General features: G+C 35.4%; 1 long non-coding RNA gene across 1 annotated transcript in view; it reads right to left on the bottom strand.

Annotated features, from left to right (window-relative positions):
• The window catches only part of LOC127845077 (uncharacterized), an 83,265-nt gene that overhangs the window by 57,254 nt on the left and 14,352 nt on the right, over positions 1-11,659 (bottom strand). The gene's annotated exons all lie outside the window — the stretch shown is intronic.

The following is an 11,659-nucleotide window of genomic DNA, read 5'->3' as shown; positions in this document are numbered from 1 at the left end:
AATATTTCTTTAAAAAAAGTTCACACATACAAATATGTATTCCTTATAGCAATAGCCCAAATTTCAACTTTTGATGTGGTCTGGTAACATAGATTTTACGCGATACAAAATGCGATACAAAACGATCGTTTTAAAATTGTTGTGCCACAACATATTCCATGTTAATCTCCCTCCATGATATCCAAACAATTACGAGCGAACTCGAGATTAGCCTCGGGAAGAACGACGTATTCTTGCCTCAATGACTGGACCATTTGGCCAATATTAACGAAAATAACTCTAAGGATTTGTTAGATATGCAGCGGCCTCGACATTGTCCCTTTGGCCATCAAGTTTCACCAAGGCTTAAAATCAGCGTGACTTAAACTTTTGAAACGTCATCAGATTAATTTCCATTTGTATGACTGGCTTATTCCTTCATTCCGTCTGCAGTGGTCACTTTGAGCTAAACCTTTTTTCCATGTTTCTTAAAGCATCTAAAAGAATTAAGAAGATGAGAGGTTAAGAGGACACGTATATATTACGATCAGACGGATGAATAACATTTATATAAATCCCCTCCCGTTTCAATATGTGGGATAAACAGTATATCATACGTAAAAGTACTAAATAATTAAACGAGCGCGCATATATCTTTATCGGGTCGACAAGCATTTACACCCAGTATCAGGCCCGTAGCCAGAGTTTTGAAAATGGGGTGCGAATTTTTCCATCCACATTTGTTATTGAGCAACGAAGTGGCGAAGCGGTAGGTGGGGGAGGGGTTGTCCCCTTCCTGAAATCGGGGGTTTGAAGGTCCTCCCTCTAGAAAATTTTGAAAATGAAAAGTAAAATCATGCATTTTGGTGGCTTTTTATCTGAATTCAGAGACTAAAGTTATAGAGCATTTTTATATGAAACTTCACATTCATTGACTATACTCAGTGACTGATCGACATGAATATGATATAACATACATGTATTCCCTACTGCCGTTTTTCAATAACCACCTTGTTTTTATCAGTCACGGAAATACATTATTTTATACCCGAAGCTAGTATGCGGGCACACTTTGTTTACATATGCAACGACACATTTATAGAATATAAAATCAACAATAAGAACGGTACACACAATCTTTATTTATTGGAATCTTGATAACATTGGTGTATTTTACCATTTCAAAATTCTACCATTCCTAAATCAAGCAAATTAAAAGGAAAAGTTTGACTTTTTTCAAAACAACTGCTTGTCTGCTACTATGGATACAACACGAGGCCTAGCATTTCTCAAACGTGCTAATAATGTTTTGTACAAAAAACACTGATTTACAAAACTGGGTCTTCTCTAATCTGCTTCAATACTATACAGAAATAAAAATGTTATTACTGGTTACTTGTACTTATTTTTTGAAATTATTTTTAACATATAAGTTATCATTTTCCAAACGAATTTCAGAATACACATATTAAGGCTTCATAAAAACCCTTTAACCACAAACTACTGGACCTATCGTCCCAAAGCCCTAACAAATGTATAAAGGACGTTGAAGAAAAAATATGGACTTATTTCCCGTATGTTCAAGATCTGTCACAGTTAATGAACATTTAAAGTTAACGTCCACCTGATCATATATGTTATAACGTTTTAAATTCATTATAACAACTATTTTAGAGTATATCATATATTTACTAATGTCAAGTTTGACATAATTAAAACATTGCGGGCAGTTCTGTATGTGGTGCATAACAGATGCCATAAGGTGTTGGTAAACTACAAAAAAGCTACATTGCTTTGTAGAAATGATTTGTTTTCTTTCCATACAACAACAAAACATTATCTTGTCTTGAGCGTAGCTGATATTTTTTGTCTGAAAACCCTTAAGGTGATCCGAAAATGGTTGTACGGGGATATCACAAAAAGGCAACGCAGTCTGTCGAAAATGCTGTGTACAATGTGCAATTGTTATAAATCGTGGTATAATGCAAAATTATTAACCAGTGACTCATAAGTCTTCGGCAATAGTCCACGGGTGACTTTTGATTTCCGTCATTTTCGGAAGCTCGCATAACATTCCGTAAATGATAATCTAAAATGTTCTCTCTTTCCTGTCGGTAGCATATTGAATTCAATATTATTGTTACGCTTAAATACGAAGACTCACTGGATTCCGGAAAAAAGATAAATAATCGTTTTGGCGTCGAATAAAGTAGGGTGCATCTTATAGTTCAAATATGTTTTACTCGTCAAAAAACATTGGGTGCGAATGACTTTTGATTTCCGTCATTTTCGGAAGCTGGCATAACATTCCGTTAATAATAATCTAAAATGTTCTCTCTTTCCTGTCGGTAGCATATTGAATTCAACATTATTGTTACGCTTAAATACGAAGACTCACTGAAGATCTTAATAACCCGCCTTGTAAATACAGAACATCACTATATACTAGGTTGGCGCTAAGGAAAACAAATTAGTCGCCAAATCTAGGGGGGTCCGGGGGCATGTCCCCCCTGAAAAGTTTTGGATCCTAGATTGTCTGTGGTGCGTTTTGGGGCTATTTCCGGAGCAAAATTAAGACTACTTTTGTCTGAAATTAGACTTTTTTTTGCTTGAAAATTTTTCTTTGCTGGTGAGCCACTTGCTGACATTTTGCAGCCGATTTTTTTGTTTACATAGACACCCAGGCGTAGTGGTAATGATACATTAACACCGTTAAACAGTTTTCGGCACATGTGGTTTTTAGGTTTGAAACCACTAAAACAGCCCGCCCGTCTCGGTAGTAATTATACGACATTTTATAAAATCCAAACATTACTTTTTCATTTTTTTTGTTTTTGAAGAAATGCGTGAGAAATTACTTAGTCAGCATGAGACCGTCATTGCATGTCAAAAACCGTGAGACTCACGACGAAACCCTGAGACTTGACAGGTAGACGTTTCCGATTCTGAACTATTTTTGACGTCCTCCGATCGCGAACCTAACATTCGGTCATTCCCTGAGTTTACATTATTCTGTCCGCTTTCTTTTCTAAAGAATTGTGTTAATTTATGTTGCTTCGACTTTCCATTTTCACAAGCAGCATCCATTTTCCCCGGAATCTGCAACTTACTTTCTTTATCGGTCTTTCAAGTCGCATAGCGACCGTAAAGGGAAGTTACTCTTATCTACTTTTTTAGCCAATCAAAATCGTTATTTCTTGGGAAATTAGTTTATAGTGGCTATGTCAATGCCATAACTCCGCCCATCTGATTTAATGACAATTCGGTACAGGTTGATTCGAAAACGTTGAATCGTAACATCTATAGCATAGGTCATTACACGGCACGCTTCAGTGATTCAGTTATCATGTAAATCGCCAAGTAACTTACATGTTCGAAAAGTCTGGTCGCAGTGTAAAGCGTGACCAATTAAGACGTTAGCCATATGGATTATCGACCTAGGCGGTCGTCATTATCCTCTGGGGCCTTTCCGGTAAGGGTGTTATCTGTGAAATCTTAGCGATGTTTCTGACGATTTATACGGCCTGAAAACAGGCATTTAGAGTGTGCATTTGTAAAGCATAGGGTCTTTTTTTTCAATCGCCAATTTCATGAAAATCTTTTTTTTAATCGCCAGCTAGGAATTGTAATCGCCAATGGCGATTTCGGCGATCGGTAACGCTAACGTAGATATAACATGACAGTGTCATAATACGTGTAAAAAAATTATTGAAGCAAAATTGCTAAGCATTGGCTACGACATAGTTTTTGGCCTGGGGCGATGCCCCTAGGCCATAGTACTGATACCGATTTCTGAGACGAGCTGACTTGGCTGGCTGCCAAAACCAAATTTGTATAACTCCGATTTACCACTTAATAAGTGCGTGCGCAATAAAAGTAGTTCTTTGCAGATCTCAATAACCCTGCTTGTAAATACAGAACATCACTATATAACATGACAGTGTCATACAAAGTGTAAAAAAAATATTATTGAATCAAAATTGTTAAGCATTGGCTACGATTTTTATTGTTTACATATTCATGCGAGAATAAGTTCCTCACTGTACGGTCTCAAACTACCGTTTCGCGGAGTTTGTCAAAACAAGAGCAACTTGTTTGCCATTAATAATAGATTTACTTTGAACTTCAATATATTTAAAAACAAATATTATTGAAAAAAAATTGTTAAGCATTGGCTACGACATAGTTCTTATTGTTTACATATTCATGCGAGGATAAGTTGGTCACTTGACGGTCTCTAACTACCGTTTCGCGGACTTTGTCAAAACAATAACAACTTGTTTGCCATTAACGTTGAACTATAATCTAAACCAATGAAAATAAGTCAGTGGAACTTTAATTTTCCGTATTTTCACTTGATTTTTACATGGTTTAAATTAACCTCAGCTTTAATAACAATGAATACAGTAGGGCACAGGCGACAGTGACAATTTTCGGATAAACTTCCTGGTTTTTGTCAAAGGTAAATTCAAATAAGTTTTTCATTTGTTTTTCTCATTAAACAAAATCAAAGTTGGTCTTAAAGGATGATATTTCATGTTTAATGAATCTATTACACCAATCATGATGTTTGTATGAGCCGTTTTGGCGATAATAACGATGATTTTAGACGCTGTTTATGTGTCTGTTTGCCTAGGTAGTTGTCAAAATCTTAAAAACTTCTCAATTTATCATTTGTTGTTGAACTTTTCTATAATGACAATATTAACATTTCGTTGAACAATTTACGGGCATATATTCCCTTAGACGTATTCTACTTTCATTGTATGTACTTAAAATTATTGTATTACATTTAACAGACTGTGAAATGAGCAAGGTTGTATTAAAAACAAATATCAAATTTATGTTGCAAATCTTTGTGCAATCTCACAATGACAGGTTAGCGATGACAATTCCATGCGAAATGATAGCATTAATGCATATATAAGGAAAATGTTTAATTAAAATGTATATTTGATTTTTGTATTGGTGCATATTTAAATGTTTCTATTTTTGTCAAAATTTATAGTTTTGGATGTCAATATTAATGGTTGTGTTCATGATCAAGTTTAACATGAAAGCAATGATGATCTAAGATTCATAACAACAAATAAAGAAAGTAGAGAGAAAAAATATCTTTCTCATAAAGCACGACCAACTACACAAATATGTGGTAATGGTTTTGAAACTCATATTTTCAATGAATTGTCAGACATGACCAAGAGGTTGCAGCTTAAGAAAACTGATTAAATGTTCTCAGTAAATATGTTTCTGGACTATCGGAATATCGTTAAGATTGTATTGAGATTCAATACTTCAGAAGACCTTTGTTTTCATTGTCACATATTATTTTCAACTATAACACAATCATACATAAATATTTTGCTATATTTTATTTATTCAGGGGCAGAACCTACTACCTGGTAGTTTCAATGATGAACTATCATGATATAGGGCTAAAAGATGGATGTGCCAAATCAACCTCATGAAAAACAGATTGGGCAAAAGTGGAGTGCGAACACTAAATGATGTGCTGCCAAATAGCAGGTTTGATATGATTTACACCTTGCATTGTTAACACTGCACCTTCATGTATACCATGTGACTTTAAGATCTGTGTTGGGAGAATAAGGCGCGACCCAGATAACATTTTTAAGGATGTCTTTTTAAATTATTTCACCATTTGTAATGGGATAAAGTCGAGAGCTCGCTCATTCGTGAGGGTTTTCTATAGATATTATGATTTTGTTTAACAAATAAGTAATTTTCAGTAAAGTACAATCGCGCGTTTGTAATAAGTCCCAACACGGATCCGACATTTTTCTAACCGTTCAAGCGCGTCATTGCACATTTCTGAAAAAATACTGATTTGTTTAAAAAAAAATCATGATACCTATAGAAAACTCTCACGAATCAGCCGGCTCTCGACTTTATCCCATTTAAAATAATGAAATATTTAAAAAGAAATCCGTGAAAATATTAACTGGGGTGCGCTTTATTCTCCCAACACAGATGGTTTACCTTTATGGTGTTAAGTATGGATACTATTTTTTAATACTTAACATTGACAATATACTATTCACTATGCAAATCTTGAGGGTTCAGATTGTATAATGTACCAAGCAATATTATTTTTTTCGTCTTGATTATATAATTTAAAAAATATTTCTTGTGTTATTTTCACATAGAGTAAGTTAAACAAGCATTAAGGCAAAACTAAAACATGACATGGTTTTCAATTTCAATAAATTGTTGACAAGCCTATGGTATCTACTGGTGATATGTATTTTTTATGTGTTTGTTTAAGGTTTCTAATCAGTCATTTTTATTTTAATTAATGCAGATCTTTACAAGTGAATTTGGCAAACCCTGATGCAACCTGAGCCTACCAAGTTTACTGACACTTTGGACTCTGTGTGGATGATAATATGTACAATATATTGTGTTCATGTTGTGTTGTGATTGACATTTTTTAACAGATAAGATTTTTTAATCCAGACTTAACAGGTGATTTCTCTTCGAAGAATAAATACCATACTTTTTTAATTATGTGCATGAATTTGAGTACACAATATCAACAATGTGTATCTTGTGTTGTTTTTTCCAATCAGTCTGTCATCCAAAGATAATATATTAAGTATAAGAAGGGAATATTTTTTTTACAATATTGTTGTTTCTGCACACCATGTCAGATACATTAAAATATATTGTATGCCCCCAACGGGCGGCATATAGTTTTCGCACTGTCCGTCTGTCAGTCTGTCTGTCCTCCGTAACACTTTTCGTGTTCACTCTCTAATTCAAGTAGTTCTAATCCGATCTCCAAACTTGGTCAGAAGTTGCATCCGGATAATGTCTAGGTCAAGACAAACATGGGTCATGCCGGGCAAAAAACTATGGCATAGGGTCACTTAGTGCGTTTCAAACATTCAGCATGGTGTCCGCTCTCTAATTCAAGTAGTTTTCATCAGATCTTTCCCAAACTTTGTCAGAAGTTGTATCTACATAATGTCTACGCTCAGTGTGAACATGGGGCATGCCGAGAAAAAAACTGGTTCACTGGGTCACTGAGTGCGATTTAATCATAATCTCGTTCCCAGCCACATATCTTCACCGCTTATGTAGGATGGCCATGACTTAATGATCGACTATCAATTGTGACTTTTTGAAAAATACAGCTGCAGCCTTGATTTTTATAAACCTGTTTATAATAATGCATACACATACTAAATCAATAAAAAAAACTTCCGGCGTTAGCAAACCGGGATTGACCGGGGCTCTACCGGCAAAAGTGAGACTTTGGGCTGAAGTGGACTTTCTTTTGTATATACATTACAAAGGAAGTGTTTGTGTTTTCCTGATCTGTTAATTATGTAATAGAAAGCTATTTTAGGCTATTGAAAGTAATTTATTTGACGCCAACAATAACAGTTTTTTTGCGGCCATGTTGTTGTTGTTGTTGTATAGCTTCACCGCCTATGTAGACAAACCTTTACAAGATCTGTAGAGTTGAACAAAATGTTATCGTTCCCACAACCAGTATCGTGTTGTCCTCGACTGTCTATGTACACTGTAGTATATACACAACTATTGTCTTGTCTTACAGTCTCTGAGCTTCTGCACTCAACCGCTAGGGCCAATCCGTATAAATTCGGACAAAGGGAAAAATTCGGAAAAAATATCGTTAATGCATTTTACGTCACACTAAACCTAGCCACAGGCCTTCAGCGCCTACAGCGCTTTGATTACATATCCTGATCTTTTTTTTTTAGATTGTTAATATAACTGGCCTTTAAGTATATAAATGCATCGAATTTTACATAAGTCGTCGTTCCATCAGCGCAATCGCAACCTCTCTTTAAATGTCTTAAATTTCAGCTCGCGTGTTATTAAGACCCTCTTTTTAAATGTGTAACATTCAAGCCGGCGTGTTATTAAGGTCCTCTCTTTAACTGAGTTACATTCCAGCTCGCTAGTTATTAAGACCCTCTATTTAAATTATTTACATTTCAGCCAGCATGTTATTAAGGTCCTCTGTTTAACTGAATTACATTCCAGCTCGCGTGTTATTCGGGTCCTCTCTTTAAATGTCTTACATTCCAGCTCGCGTGTAATTAAGACTTTCTCTTTAAATGCGTTACATTCCAGCTCGCGTGTTATTAAGGTCCTCTCTCTAAATGCCTCACATTAAAGCTCGCGTGTTATTTAGACCCCCTCTTTAAATGAGTTACACTCCAGCCCGCATGTTATTATGACCCCCTCTTTCTATGAGTTACACTCCAGCCCTCGTATTATTAAGACCCCTCTTTAAATGAGTTACATTCCAGCTCGCGTGTTATAAAGACCCTCTCTTTAAATGAGTTACATTCAAGCTCGCGTGTTATTAGGGTCCTCTCTCAAAATGCGTTACATTCCAGCTGGCGTGTTATTAAGGTCCTCTCTCTAAATGCCTCACATTAAAGCTCGCGTGTTATTAAGGTAAGTACGTGACCAGCCTATCTGAAGATAGTCAGTTAAACTAAAAAACTCGTCTACTAATTCGCAACTAGGATTATCTTTTGCCCAGAACTATCTGAAAAGAAGATATTCAGCGCATGCAAAACTCATCATACAAACATGTAAGTTAAATAGTAGTATCTCAATATGTTTCAAGCAATATCATGTCACATACCATTACTGATTTATTTTATAAGATCCCGTCTACTTGACCAATATATTGAGCATACATGTTATCACTTGTAATCAATGATTAATAACACTATAAATAATCATGTTAAATAGTTGTGTAGCCACTTAAACAGGTCTGTTCGAAGATCGTATAACAATTTTTTTTATAGTGGATTCGCGCGTAATCAGTTTATATTTACTTTTTTATTTCATTTCAGATTTTATTGTTACGTTACTCTGGTTAGAGGTATATTTTTTATCACGCGGTGAACTGAAAAACTCTCAGATAACTACTTATGTAGTTATATATGCGTTTCATCTGTTTTAATAAAGACATAAGTCAAAATAAACGTTCAAAAACAATCACATTTGATTGTTACATGCTTATTTACATCCACCAGCACATATTCCAAGCATATCCCATCACATTTAAATTGTTACCTGCTTATAAACATTCACCAGCACATATTGCAAGCATATCACATAATATTTAAATTGTTACCTGCTTATTAACATCCACCAGCACATATAGCAAGCATATCACATCATAATAGTATTGCTACCTGCTTATGAACACCCATCAGCACGTATATATCAAGCATACCACATAACTTCTAAATGATAACTGTGTGGTCAATGCACACCACCACACTTACCTTCCAGATAATGTCCCGCCTCAATGATTATTTACTGATCACCGATGGCACAGTTTCCAACGTAATCACATCTTTACAGAGTGTTTATCTTCTGATTGATATATCACCAGCACAGTAACAAACAAAACCTGAATACACAATAATCGCCATATACTGATTCACATTTCAACAACACAGTAACATAAAAAATCTAACCACACCAGAATGGTTGTCTACGGATTCTTATTTCACCAGCACAGTAACCACAGTAACCAACAAAATCGTATGTCACAAGAATGATTATCTACGGACTTACATTTCACCAGATAAGTAACCTATCAAATCGTATGGCACAAAAATGGTTACCTACGGATTCACATTTCCGGGCACAGTAACCGACCAAATCGTATACAAACAAAATGGTTATCTACGGATTCACATTTCACCAGCACAGTAACCCAATCGTATGACACAAGAATGGTTATTTACGGATTCACATTTCATCAGCACAGTAACCAACCAAATCGTATGACACAAGAATGGTTACAGGCCCGTACCCAGGCCATGGGCCCAGGGGCCCGGCCCCCCCGCCCAGCTAGCTGTCGAACTATGATTTTTTTTAATAATCGGCCCACTGCAATTTTTTTCTCTCATGCAAGGGCCCACAGTACACTTTCCCTCAAAACAAAAGAGTAGGTTTGTTTTATTGTCCCTGATAAGGAAGGGGATTAACGCTCGCCAATCGAGATAAACCTCTAGGCAATGTTTTCTTATCTGTACACACATCCCCGATCAGTCCCCCATTGTGATCATGAATGCTTCATCTATCGATGGTTGATGTAACATGTATTTTGATACGTGCAGCGAATGGAAGCAAATGCTGCAGGAGTTCGTAGACTATGGTCTGATAATTGCCGACGCAAGTTTTTTTCCTTCTTTGAGAAGGCCCTAGACGTATTTTTCCCTTCTAAAAGTTTAATTGTGTTTTTTTTTTGAAACCTTTTATTGGGAATTTTTAGGTCCCAATATATACTTTTTGCATTTAGAATAGGGCCCTGAATTTGAACCGGAACAAAAACAATGACAAAGGTATTAAAACTTAGTATTTATAATTTTTGAAAGGAAATCACTGAAAAAGACTACGATGAGATAGTTAACATGTTTGTTTAAAAGAAAAACAGATTCATAAATTTTCCGAGCAATAGATAAGAATTTGGCAGAATTCAGTATTTAAAATAATTGAGTACTGAGAATTGAGTAATATCAACCTATTAATGGCTCATTGGTAAAAAAAATGAAAATTGAAACAACAAATCGATCTCATTATATAAGTTAACCTGATCCAGTGTAGAAAAATATTGTATAATTAAATATCTCTTTCCTTGAATTTGTTTGAAAACAGTAAAATATGTTAAATTGATTATTTAAGACTTTCATTATTTCCCCCCAAAATTAGGCGTTTCGCGCATTTTTTTCCTCAAAAATGGCAAGGTCTTTCCAAAAAAATCAGATTAAAAAAAAAGGAAGTGACATTATTGATTTGTGGAAAAAATGGTGGAAGCAATACGAGAGTTGATGTGGATAATCGTCAGTTTAAACCTGTAAGTTTCGGAAATCTAAAGCTTTTAATATTGTTGTGAATTTACACCAATGTTTTAAGCTCAAGACTTCCGAAATGTGCTGATTTACTTGTTATATTCCATTAATTCATATCACAAAATACGTTTTTTATAAGCATTACATTTCACCTTGCAAAGTGCCAAATTAAAAAAGTATATATATAGGGAGGGTAAAAAAATCCTGGGTACGGCACTGGGTTATCTACGGATTCACATTTCACTACCACGGTGACATTCCAAATCGTATGACACAAGAATGGTTTTCTACGGATTCACATTTCACCAGCACAGTAACAAACCAAATCTTATTGACACCAGAATGGTTTTCTACTAATTCATATTTCTCCAGCGCTGTAACCAACCAAATCGTATGACACCAGAATGGTGAACAACAGATTCACATTTCACCAGCACAGCAACCAACCAAATCGTATGGCACCAGAATGGTTAACAACAGATTCACATTTCACCAGCACAGTAACCGACCAAATCGTGTAACACCAGAACGGTTAACAACAGATTCACATTTCACTAGCACAGTAACCGACAAAATCGTATGACAACAGAATAGTTATCTGCGGATTCACATGTCACCAGTTCAGTAACCAACTAAACCATGTTATACCAGAATGGTTATCTACAGATTCACATTTCACCAGCACAGTAAAAAAAATAAAATCGTATTATACCAGAATGGTTATCTACAGATTCATATTTCACCAGCACAGTAACCAACCAAATCGTATGGCATCATAATGGTTACCTACGGATTCACATTTC

This window comes from Dreissena polymorpha, chromosome 9, assembly GCF_020536995.1.
Source record: "Dreissena polymorpha isolate Duluth1 chromosome 9, UMN_Dpol_1.0, whole genome shotgun sequence".
In the NCBI taxonomy this organism is placed as follows: Eukaryota; Metazoa; Mollusca; class Bivalvia; order Myida; family Dreissenidae; genus Dreissena; species Dreissena polymorpha.
This window is presented reverse-complemented; position numbering and strand designations above follow the sequence as displayed.